Here is a 13,594-nt window from a genome sequence, read left to right as displayed (position 1 = left end):
TTTTTTGTAACTGCGTCAAGTTCACAACAAAACTGAGCAGAGGTTCAGTCTGCATAAGCCTCCCATCTCTGTGTACACAGCTGTTCTTACCCGCATGTAGCCTCCCCTGCTAATCATTAAAAATTCTGTAAACATGAGGAAATTAAATGATACATTCTTGAATAACAAATGGATCTAATAATAAACCAAAATAGAAATTTATAAATAACTTGAGACAAAAATTAAAACACAACATCACCAAACATTGGGATTCATCAAAAGTAAGTCTAAAAAGGAACTTTCTACCAAATGTGTATATTTGCTAGAAATATATATATATATATATATATATATATATGTATGTATATATATCAACCAATCTAACTATACATATCACATAGCCAAAAACAAAATAACAAGTGAACTGATAAAACCAACAGGCACTTTTCAAAAGAAAAACAATAACTAGGAAGTATGTTTTTTAGTGCTCATATCCCTAGACACCAGGGAATGCAAATAGGTCACTTACAGAAGATATCTACATATATGCTCAGGTCACATTTAGTGATGTAAAAGCAGAACACACTGCCACCTCAGAAGCCCCATCTTCTCAGATACTGTCAGTGCCTAAGATAATCATTGATCTTGGGAGCCAAACAGTAGTTTAAATGTCCCATGTCAGGCATGTTTTATACTCTACAATAAGGGTTACATAGACAGACATACTGAGTGTTACTGTAGGAGGCAATGGAGTGGCTTTTGTTAAAAAGTAAATAAATTCAGGTACCTCAGTTTAAAAGCTAGCTGAACTGGCTCCTTCATCTCCATAGTAACAACTTCCACCTCTTTATAAAATAATACCTGTTTGTGACAACCTAATGCTTTCAGTTGAAGAGAAGGTCACCCCATATTTTACATAGACTATTACAACAGCATCTCCAAGGTGACCAAGGCATCAGCATATATGTGCAGATCACCAGACAGCATCTTTACTACATATCTGCACTCCTATATCCCAAATTGCTCAACATCTAAATCCATTAATTGCATTTCAGTTTGAAACTTTTTCTTGATTTGATGTTTCAAACACTAGCATCAAGTTATCTGTGTTGTTTTGGGCCCTTAATGTAATGAGGTCTCTGTGCCAGTACATTTTAATATCTTGGACTGGTTGGTGAAGTTCACCCCATGGCCAGGTTGCATTTATAGCAGTATACATCAAAGTGTTTAGAACACAGGATGAGCTATAGCAAGGAAACTTGAGATGCCTCTGTGCTCTACAGGTTCATAACCCCCAAGATGACTTCCCAGCTGGCCTAGTTAATGAGGTCGATGAATACCTCCAGCACCTTATCCAGGAAAGAGGCTTGAACCAGGCATACTTGAACATGGTGGCAGAGTTACAGTGATGGGCTAGAGACCATAATAAAGATGGAGACGTGGCCAGTTTAGGGCTCCTGGGTATCAAAACAAAATCAGCAGGGTAGAAATCAGTCAGACAATCACCTGAAATGGCTGTCATCAAGGAAACAGGCAGCAAATGGTAGTGAGGAAGTGAGGAATGGGGGGAAAGGAGCCATTCCTCCCTCACTGATGGCAGTATAAACTGGTGTAGTCACTATGGAAATCAGTGTGGAGCTTACTCAAAACTGCCATATGCCTCTGCTGTGCAACTCCTAGGCACATACTCAGAGAACTGTATATCCCATTGCAAAGGTATTTTGCTCATCCTTTGCTCAGTGCTGCTCTATCTATTGACACTAAGAAGGAAATGGAATCAGCCTAGACATCTACCAGCAGATGAATAAAAAAAATGGAGTACATGTACACACCATGGAATTTTACTCAGCTGTAAGGAAAAATAAATTTATGAAACTTGTAGGAAAATAGATGGATCTGGGAAGTGAGGTGACCCAAACTCAGAAAAACAAAACTGCATGCTCTGTCTCATATGTAGATCCTAGCTTGTAATATATGTATTTATGTGTATGACGGGTTGTAAAAGTGAGTAGAGCTGTTAACAACTAGAAAGGAGACCAAGAAAGAGGAAAAGGAAGTGCTGGAGAATGGGGAGGGCAGGGCAAAAGGACATATGACCCAAAAGAACAAAAGAGCTTAAGGCAGGGAATGATATTGAGGGGATGAGGAAAAAGGAGTGGGGAAATGAAGAAAAGGCATAGATGTTTGAATGAGATGTCCCCCATAAGTCTTGGGCACGTGAACACTTGAACAACCAACTGCAGTTGGTTGCTGTTTGGGAAGGATTAGGAAGAATGACATTGTTGAAGGAAGCGTGTCACTGAGGTAGGGCTTAAGGTTTCAAAAGCCTCCTGCCATCCCCAGTGTGCCCTCTCTGCCTCCTGCTTGCTGATTAAGATGTGGGCTCTCAGGTGTTCCTGCCCTCAAGCCCTGACTCTACCATCATGGACTCTAACCCTCTGAATCTGTAAGCCCAATTGAATGCTTTCTAAAATAAGTTTCCTTGTCCACGGTGTTTTGTCACAGCAATAGAAAATAAACTAAGACAGTAAGATCATCTACTAAAACATACTTTGTTTGAAAATGGCATAAAGGTAAATACTTAGAATCTTCATTTTAAATTAAACTAAATTTGATCAACAACAACAAAACAAAACCCAAGAAAAATTAAACCCAAAATTTCAGAGGAAAGGAAATAATAAAGACAGAGCAAAAGCAATGAAACCAGGAATCTAACAGTAAAAACCTCTAAGACAAATTAGTTTTCAGAAAAGATAAAAGCAATTGACCTATAATTTTGATTAACCAGGAAAAAAGAGAGAATCCAAGCACATAAAAGTATAAATGAGAGAGAAGATATTACAGTTGATACTACAGAAATATGAGCAATCATAGCAGACTATTATGAACAATACATTGAGAAAATTTATAATTTAGAAGAAACCCAAAAATTCCTAAAAATACAACCTTTAAAGAGTAAATCATGAAGAAATAGAAAATCTGGAGAGATTAATAGAAAGCCACATTATGAAATCTGTTTAGGTTTCTATCAGTAGATGAACAGATAAGGAAAACATGAGACATGTACACAATGAAGCTTTATTAAGCCACAGTGAAGGAGAAATTATACCATTTGCAGGAAAATGTATGGGCCTGTAGATCATCGTGTTAACTGAAATAAGCTAGCCTTACAAGACAGACATGGCATGCTGTGGAATGTGGGGACAACATGAAAGTAAAAGAAAGACTATTAGGGATGTAGAAAGGGATGAGACAGAAGGGGAAATTTTAAAAAATGCAACAAAGTACATTATAGATATGTGCATGGAATATTTGAAAATACTTACATTTTTAAATGCTAAAAGAAAAAACATAACATTGACTTCATGGATGGATTTAATTAAACATTGACAGAATTAGTGCTTATACTTCTCACTCTCCCAAAAACTGGAAAAAATACTACAAGTGGATTTTATTAAGTTAGCATTACACCTATGCCAAAGCAAGATAAGGACATAAGGTGTGCAATTTAAACCAATATCTCCTAGGAACACAAAGGTGAAAATCCATGGCCAATTCCTAACAAAGCATACTCAACACATGATAAAGTGGGAACTCTCCCTGGAAGACAAACATTGTTCAAAATATGCAAATCAAAAGCGTGGGTCGGGGAATTATATTGAGAGGATGAGGAGAAAGAGAAATGGGAAAATGAAGAAGTATAGTGGTTTGAATGAGATGTCCCCCATTAGTTTTGGGCATTTGAACACTTGAAATATGTTGTTTTCACAACAATAAAATTATGTTTTTATTACTATGGCTCTGTAGTATATAGCACGAATCTTAAAAGTTCTTATTAATAAAAACAAACCTGACCTGGAGCCAGGTTTTGGGGTGAATGCTGGAATATCAGAGAAGCAAAACAAGCCACAGCTGCCTCACCTTGCCAATCCCTCAGCTGATCCTGTTTCCTCAGAATGGGTCTCAGCTGAACTGCTGCTCAAAAGCCTAAAAGCTTAATCAGACTAGTTCCTGGACCTCACACCTTATATACCTTTCTGCTTTCCACCATCACTTCCTGGGATTAAAGGCATGAGTCACCATGCCTGGCTGTTTCCAGTGTGACTTTAAACTTACAGAGATCCAGATGGATCTCTGCCTCCCAAGTGATAGGATTACCATTTTCTGGCCTCTATATCTAGTGGCTGTTCTGTTCTCTGACCCCAGATAAGTTTATTAGGGTGCACAATATTTTGGGGTACATGATACCAACCACAGTAGTATAATTTGAAATGAGGTATGATGTAATTGATGTGATCACCAGAAATACTCTTTTTGTTCAGGATTGCTTTAGCTATTCAGTCCTTTGAGTTTCTGTATGAATTTTAGGATTTTTTTATTAGTCTATTAATTAATTTGCAAGTCAAAATATGCAAATTAATAGATGAAAAAGACAACACAAGCAAAATGAAAGGTGGAATCAGACAATTATCTTTTGACAACTTTCTGTGTCTTTTCATAACTAAGTATCTCAACAAATTAGGCAATCCCAGTGACAAAAAGTTGAGAACTTTCTCTGTAAGACCAGAGAACTTTCTCTGTAAGACCACTCATGTCACTCCTATTCAACAAGGCACTGGAACTCAGTCAGTGTAATTAGGGAAGAGAAGAGATTTTTTTTTTTTATTCAAAATTAGTGCTAGAGAAATTGCTCAGCAGTTGGCAGGACTTGCCGCTCTTGCAGAGGACGTGGTTCCTATCACCCACACAGTGGCTCACAGTCATCTATAACTTAGTTTCAGGGTATTCAACACTGTCTTCTGGCCTCTGATGGTAGGAGACAAACGTGTGGTTCACAGACATACATGCAGGCAAAACACTCATACACATGGAATAAAATAAATAAATCTTTAAAATTAAATTAAAGTTTGAATCCAAATTAAAGAGGAAGAAGTTAAATTATCTTTGTTTACAAATGATACTATATTATTTATAAAACTCCAAAGATCCCACCCTAAAAACTATTAAAAGAAATAAATGAATTCAGTAAAGTTGCAGAATACTAATCAATATCTAAAAATTCCAACCAAAATTCCAATGACATTCTTCATAGAAATAAAAAAAATCTTAAAATTCATACAGAAACGCAAAAGATTGAATAGCTAAACTAATCCTGAACAAAAAGAGTATTTCTGGGGATTACATCAATTACATCATACCTGATTTCAAATTATACTACAGAGCCATAGTAATAATAACAGAATTGCATTGTCATGAAAGCAGCATCATAGAGCCATGGAATAGAATAGAGGACCCAACTATGAGGCCAGACAACTACAGCCCCCAAATTTTTACAGGGAAGATGAATATACACTGAGTGAAAGGCAATGTCGTCAACAAATGATATTTGGAAAATTGACTATCTACATGAAGAAGAATAAGACTAAGTTCTTACCTCTCACCCTTCACAAAAATCAACTCTAAATGGACCGGAGGCCTCAACATAAGATCTGAAACTCTGAAACTTCTAGAAGAAAAAGTAGAAAGTACATGTCAAGATGTGGGCATAGCAAAAGACTGAGTAGGAACTCCATTTGCTCAGGAAATGAGACTATGACTCCTCCATAAGATTTGCCTATAGGAAGCTGAGCAAAGTGGCACACACCTTCACTCCCAGCACTCAGGAGGCAGAGGAAGGTGGATCTCTGTGAGGTCAGCCTGGTCTACATAGTGAGCTCCAGGACAGCAGAGCTACACAGTGAGACACTGTCTTTAAAAAAAAAATGCCTATAGGTAAGTCTATAGTGCATTTTCTTGGTTGATGATTGATAGGGGAGAACCCAGCTCATTGTGGACAGTGCCACTCATGGACTGGTGGTCCTGCGTTTATATAAGACAGCAGGATGAGCAAGTCATGAGGAGCAAGTCAGTAAGCAGCACCGTTCCACAGCCTCTGCATGAGCTCCTGCCTCTGGGTTCTTCCCCCCCCCCCCCCCCGAGTTCCTACTCTAACCTCCTTTATTGATAAAATGTGATGTGAAGTATAAACTTAATAAACTCTTTAATTCCCAAGTAGCTTTTGGCCATGGTGTTTTATCACAGCAATAGAAACCCTAACTTATACAGAAGCCAATAATCAACAAATAAGATCTCATGAAATTAAAAATCTTTTGTATAGCAAAGGAAACTGTCAGTCTGGTGAAGACACAGTACCCAGAATGGGAGAATATCCTTGCCAGATATGTATCTCACAGAAGATTAGCATCTGAAGTATATAAGAAACTAAACATCAAAGAAACAATTCTGTGAGTTATTAGTGCTTCCTTCAATCTTCTCTCTGCAGTGGGTAGTAGTTAATGCAGAGATCTCATAACTGGTCAAAATTCAGTGTGAGTGCTCAGTCCTAAATGGGTTTTTTGTGTTAAGCCTGTGCCCATTGCTAAAGTTTCAAAAGAGAGGGCAGAAAGAATGGGGAGGAGCCCTGTGAAGTGCTGCCTCCTGGACACGATGTGTCAATTGCACTCATGAACTATGAACTTACTGCAGCCATGATTACTGCACAAGACCTGCTTAATAGGCAGAGCTAATTGGACTCAGTTTTTTTTTTTTTTTAGGAGAAGACAGAAAGTGGAGAAAGGTGTCTTGGGGGAGTGGGATGGGGAATTGGTGATGGATATGGCCATAGTGTCTTAGTTGGAGTTTCTATTGCCATGAAGAGACACCATGACCACAGCAACTCTTGCAAAGGAAAAGCACTTAATTGGGTGGGTGGCTTACAGTTGAGAAGTTCAGTCTGTTGTCATCATGGTAGGACATGGTGGCCAGCAGGCAGACATGGTACTGAAGAAGGAGCTGAGAGTTTTACATCTTTGATCTGTAGGCAACAGGAAGTGAACTGAGATGCTGGACAGTGTCTTGAGCATAGGAAACCTCAAAGCCCACACCCACAGTGACACATTTCCTCCAACAAGGCCACACCTTCTAATAGTGCCACTCCCTATGAACTTATGGGGGCCAATTACATTCAAACCATCACACATAACATCAAACTTTCCTCTAAGTTTGTATTTATACTCTGTTAGTAGACTACTGTAACTCTTAGACCTCACCAGAGAAGCTTCTTTGTGCAATATGTGGCAGTGAATTTATAAAAAGAAAGAAAGAAAAGAAAACAACCTCCCAAAAGGTCAAAGTGTGAAGAATAAGTGTCATTGGAGTCCTCAGCCACAAATGGGATGTCTGTTTCATATACCCTCTTCCCTAGGCTCAGGAATTGTCTCAGAAGAGGAGACAGGGAGAGTGTAAGAGCCAAGGAGAAGCAGTGTTATCTGGACATGACAAGACTGCTGTACTCTTGAATTCACAGCATCTGTGGTTGCCTAGACAAGATCAAGCCAGTCAATATATCAACATGGATGGGGGAGGGGCTCATGAGCCCCTCCTCTAACTGAGGAATGATTGACAGATGATGGCTTCTGTGGGAAGGAGAGTCTGTTTTCTTTTAAAATGTAGCCTCTGGTAAGTGGTGGCACCACACTCATGAGTGTCTGAGCAGCACAAATTGGACTTGATGAGTTATTAAAAAGAGAGAGGAACATGAAGTGGAGAGGGATAGGTAAGTGGATGGTGGGTCTGAGAGGAGTTGGAGGATAAATGTGCTATGAATATGACCAAAACACTTTGTATGAAATTCCCAAAAATTAATAAAAATATTTTAAATGTAAAGACATGAAGGGGAGAGAGGGTCTCTAAGAAAATTGAAGTCAGATATGACCAACATACGTTGTTTACATGTATGAAGTTGTCAAAGAATAAATAGAAGGCACTTTATTAAAATTAAAATAAATTAATTAAAATATAGCTAGAAGATGGAATAAATCCTTTCCTCCCCAAGCTGCCTTTCATCATCGTGTTTTATAACAGCAATAGAAACCCTGACTAAGACAGGAATTAATATCCAAGACCCATAAGGAACTTATACAATTCAATAGCAAGCAAAATAACCACAAACAAATGGGTTTAAAAGGGGGCACTAAAGCTGATTATACATTTTTCCAAAGAAAACTTACAAATTGTCAATGTTTTAATATGAAAATGTACTCAGCATGTTTAATTACAAGGAAAATGCAAATCAAAACCACAGTCAGATATGGCCTCACTTTCATAAGAATACTACCAAAAGACCAGAGAGATAAGGGGCCTGTGCATTATTGTTGGGCTGCGGAAACTGACCCAGTCACTGGAGAGGAGAATGTCGGGAGTCTGAAAAATGTTAAAAATAGAACTACTGTGTGCTCCAACAACACCACTTCTGGATATTCATCCAAAGGAAATAAAATCACTACATCGTCATCGTCGGAGGGCTACATCCCTGTGTTTGCTGCCTGCAACCTTATCTACAGTAGCTGAGACAGGGAAGCAACTGAAGTGTTCATGAATGTGTCAATGGATTTTAAAAATGGACACAGATATGCTGGAATATTGCTCAGCTATCAAAAAAGAATATTCTGTCATTTGCAATAACATGGATGAATTTGTAGGATATTTGCTAAGTTAATAAGTCAACTACAAATTCTCAGTTGTATGTAGAATCTAAAACTGTTTGCTTTGTAGCAGCAGAGACTAGGATGTGGTTTCTAAGATCTAGATTTTGAGAAATGTGGGCTTGCAGGTCAAAGCTCACAAAAGGTCAGTTACAAATTCTGAGGACTGGTGGACAGCATGGTGACTATAGCTAGAAGCACTGTACTGGATGTTTGCTAGAGTAGTTGGGCTGTTTAGTGTGTCAACTCTACACAAGTCAGGGTCCTCTGGGAAGAAGGCATCTTAGTTGAGGAAACGTCTCCATCAGATTGGCCTAAAGAGTCTATGGAGTATTTTCCGGATTGATGATTGCTGTAGGAGGGACCTGATCACTATAGCCTATGTCTCCTTTGGGGGTCCAGAGCATAAAAGAGAGCAAACAGACCAAGTCACAGGGAGCAAACCAGTAAGCAGTGTTCCTCTGTAGTGGTCACTGCTTCAGTTCCTGCCTCCAGGTTCCTGTCTTGAGTTTCTGCCCTACCTGCCCTTAGTGATGAAGTGTGACTTGGGAGTTGTAAGATGAAATAAACCCTTTTCTCCCCAAGCTGCTCTTTGTCATGGTGTTTTATTACTAAGACAGTGACTGATGTGGGTGGGCCCAGCCCGTTGTGAGCAGGATCACCCCTAGGCAGATGGTCCTGGGTGATATAAGAAAGCAGACTGAGCAAGCTATGGAGAGTATGGTAGTGTAAGCAGCACTCCTCCATGGCTTCTGCTTCAGTTCCTTCCTCTAGGTTCCTGCCTTGAGTTTCTGCTGTGACTTCCCTTCATGATGGACATCAGTCCATCCAGCTGAAATAAACCCTTTCCTCCCCAAGGTGCTTTTCATCATGGTTTTATTAAAAGGATGTTAATAAATCAACAACAGTTACTTGAGCCTGAATCATCTCACTGTAACATAAAAGACAGCAAAGTGGTATTGCCAGAAGACCAGCAGGTAGGTGGGTGTTACACCACAAACGTCAAATGCATAGTTCCTCTGTGTATGTGTACGGTGGATTATCTGAGGGAAGACATGAAAAGAAACCTCCAGATCCTGAAATTGTCTCATTCTTAATATGGATGATGGTTACATCATTTAAATGCAAATAAATATTCATTGGACCATACATTTTATTGTATATAAAAAGTAACATAAATAAAGGTGATTCTTAATGGTTACCAGCACATTTCGAAGTGCTGACTTTAGTTTTAGGATGAATGCTTTATCTAAAGAGTTGCCTTCAATAGTCTTAAAGAGATCTCAGCCTGGCTACTTTGGTTTTGCTTTCGAATTTTTCTAGGCATCATCAGGTGCCTGAGACAGTACTGGCTAATGTGATTGTCCCTGAGCCCTGCCTGCACTTGAACCCAGGATATCTGTGCATGGAACAGATGATGAGAATTACAAGAAGAGGAACCCTTGGTACAGTATTCCAATTGGAGGATGTGTCTGTTTAATACAGATACCTTGGAAGAACATGTCCGTCCTATTTTATAGACCATCTTGACTGTGACTGCTGCATATGAGAAGCCTTTTCTCTGTTTTGAGAAGTTAGTACGATAGCAGAAGTTACATCCAGAAGTATGACCTCATTAGGGGATGAAGTAAGGAGGTGGGCTCAGCTGTCCTGGTTTGTGAAATCTTCCTGTCTAATATAGCAGTCATATGCTCTTTGTAAGAGCTGGTTGTTAAGAAACCTTTTTGTGTGCTGGGGTATGTTAATACAAGACTGGGGGACAGCAGGAATCAACCTGAAATTGAGCTTTGAGAAAATCTAGTAGTCTTCTTGAACTCCAGTAATTCAAATATGTGTTATTTAAATTGACCAGAAAACACAACACACACACTTAATGTCAAAGGAGAAAAAGAAATAATTTTTAATTGCATAAAATCTGTGAGTCAACTTTTTTTTATTAAGGCATATCACATTATTTCCACAGACCAGCTTTTGCCAACTTCTACAAATTTTAAACCATTCTCTGACTTCGGAAAATAGAAACAAGGAAAATGAACCAGTATTATAAAAAGTTCTGACTTAAAAAAAATGCTCAAAGTGAGAGTGTACCATCAATTTCATTTTTTTTTAAAAAAAGATACATAGATGCTTGAAGAAAGAAAAGTTACTAGACTAAGCAGAAGTTACCTGCCAATGTTCTTCAAACACTGCAGAAATCAGGGCCTCCCTAATCTTTTTAGTCTAGCAACCCTTCCAACCTTGCCTGGCCCATCCATCCACCTATTTGCAGGTATAATTATCTCCTGGTGTCTCCTTTAGAATGACTTTTCTGTCTGACTATAAGGACAGTGGCTTTCTCCTGTACTTAAAGAGATTGCTTTAGGGACTGTAGATAGGTTCCTAAATGATTATTTGGTATGCATCTTCCATTTCTTGGTTTTGATTTCTTTCTAAAAGCAATGTGCACTTATTGTAGAACTTCAGAAAGTTTAGATAAGTCAATTAAATCAAGACGAAAAAATCGTAAAAGTTGATTAAAATCATTTAACATATTAAATACCTATGCACATATAGATATAAATACAGAACGCATTATGCTCTGTTTTGAAACTTTTAAAAAACAATTATTTTATGTTTTGCCTCCATGGTAAATAAGTAAGGTATCGGATCCCTGGAACTAGGGTTCACAGACAGCTGTAGAGCTGCCATGTGGATGCTGGGAATTGGACCTGGGTCCTCTAGAATACTAGCCAGTGCTCTTAGCCACTGAGATATCTCTCCAACCACTTTTTTGAAGCTTTTTAATGGCTATATGGTCTATCTTACTTACTCTGACTTAGTATCTCCTTTTGATCACACTGTTATGGTTCCATTTAATCAAAACAATTCTTTGTTACCGGACAGTATTAGTTTTGTCATGGTGATAAAAAATCCCTGACGGGAAGAAAAAGGAGAAAAGACAATTCACATTCATCATTCACAGATGCATAGAGTTTGGTTCATTTTGGCAGGGGAGGTATGCCAGGGAAGTAGTGGGAACATGGGGCAGAGACTATTCACATCACACTGGGACAGGAAGTAGAGAAAGGGGCTTGGTCCAGGACCTTGGCTAAAACCTTCAAAGGCTCACCCTCCGTAGCCTATTGTTTTTAGGCAGGTCTCACTTCCTAAAGGATCCATAACCTCCCCCAAGTAATTCCATCAGCTGGCAACACTCAAAACAGGAGCCTGTGGGCTTATGATAATCTCTGGGAACTAAACTATTGTGAGCATTCTTGATGATGTTCCAAAAATAAATTTCTAAGGGTAAAAATATCAAGTGAGTATAGATACACACTGTATACAATCTGCTGTTCTGAAGAGCTGCACTAAGCCTCATAGCTCTCTACAGGAGAAAAGAGTGGTGGAAACGTTATCAGAAACCTCATCTACATGAAGAAATTAAAATTGTGATGATGGCAGCATACCACGATCTTCTTAGATTTCACTTCAGGAAATGTTTTTTATGTAGGTGGACATCTGTGATTTGGTTTAAAAAAAAAAAAAAGCTACAGTCATTCAGAAGCCATGCCTGCTCTTCATGTGATCAGAATCTACAATAGTTTTTATTATGTTTTTGTGTTGCCAGATAATAAGGAATTATTTTGGTACAATCTCCCAAGGGGGTTCTAGACAAATGTAGACGGCTAGAACATTTCAGACCCCGAGAACTGGCTAAAAACAGAACTGCCCAATGATGCAGGCTCTCTTGTGGACGTTGTTTCCTCTGAACGATAGCAATGTCTGTTAATAAGGAATACACAAACGAAGGGAAACATTGAGTCACTTAAATTTGGACACTAAGGTAAGGATGATGGAGAGTCAGTCCTAGGAGTGGAAGGGATGGTGTTCAGTGTGGGAGTGGCTGAGTTCCAGTGTAGTGTGGTGAGACCGTGCTCTGAGCAGGGGGCCATGCAAATATAAGACAAGGCAGGACTGAGCTGATGACCTGTAAAGGGCAGACTCTTGAACTGATGAGAGTAAAATGTCAGCATTAAATCTAACTTTGTGGTAGAATCTGACAGAAAAGGTGGAAGCCAAGGTGTTTCTTTCTGTGACACACTTAACTTCTAAGACTTCCAAATAAACTTAGGCCCAAAGGCTCCCTGTTACCCACCCTCACATGAATAATCCTTCCACTTTGTGTTCTGTTCTGCAGAGCGGCGTATTATCTATTTAAAGTTAAGAAAGGTAGCCGGGCTGTGGTGGCACACGATTTTAATCCCAGCACTCGGGAGGCAGAACCAGGCAGAACTCTGTGAGTTCAAGGCCAGTCTGGGCTACAAAGTGAGTTCCAGGACAGGCTCCAAAGCTACACAGAGAAACTGTGTCTCGAAAAACCAAAAAGAAAAAAGAAAGGCAATTTCCTGACTTTTGTGGCCTTGGGTAAATAGAGCTACATTAAAACATGTTGCTGATACATGGCTCACACATTGTCTTTTTAAACAGCAAATGGAGAGAAAACACTCATGATGAACTTAAATGTATGTCTTAACTCCTGAAGAGAAAAAAAAATGTATCACTGGTTTGGTTAAGTTTTAAAAGTCTTTAGAACATTTTAAATAGTTTTAGGCTAACTATGCTAGCATGGTTCTATATGACAAACAAATTAATTTTTGTCTGACTTAGTTTTAAAACTAGCAATTTACTTTTGCCCAGAACAGCACACTACATTGTAATATACTATTAAAATTGAATTAAGTAGAAGAGGATGGAACTTTTCAAGCCACACCTTCTTCTAGGGCTTATCAGAATGTACAAATTCTGCTCTACTCAGAGTGAACTTACTCTTACTTTGAATAACTTTCTCAATTTTTGAATGCCTAAACATCTGTTTCCATAGTGCAGAACAATCCCATGCTGCATACAATTAACAGTCATGGGACTGAGTCATTGTGGAGTACATTCTCCATGCTCTATAACTTTTCAGTAGCTGGAACTGCTTTTGTATGGACTGGACTGTATTCTTTTTGGCATGTTCACAGCTTATAACTTGAAAAGTAAAATAAAATTTTCATTTTTAAAAGCTTTCCAAAATGGGATGGGGTGGGAAGGATCTTGAGATCTGTGGCCCA

The 13,594-nt window shown here is 38.8% G+C and overlaps 1 pseudogene; it reads right to left on the bottom strand.

The window, feature by feature from the left end:
• Positions 1 to 599: 599 nt before the first annotated feature.
• LOC131912805 (proliferating cell nuclear antigen-like) lies at positions 600 to 8,311 on the bottom strand (annotated as a pseudogene).
• Positions 8,312 to 13,594: the final 5,283 nt, after the last annotated feature.

This window comes from Peromyscus eremicus, chromosome 6 (genome assembly GCF_949786415.1).
Source record: "Peromyscus eremicus chromosome 6, PerEre_H2_v1, whole genome shotgun sequence".
Lineage (NCBI taxonomy): Eukaryota > Metazoa > Chordata > Mammalia > Rodentia > Cricetidae > Peromyscus > Peromyscus eremicus.
Note: the sequence above shows the minus strand (reverse complement) of the source record. Positions and strands in the feature narration are given on the sequence as shown.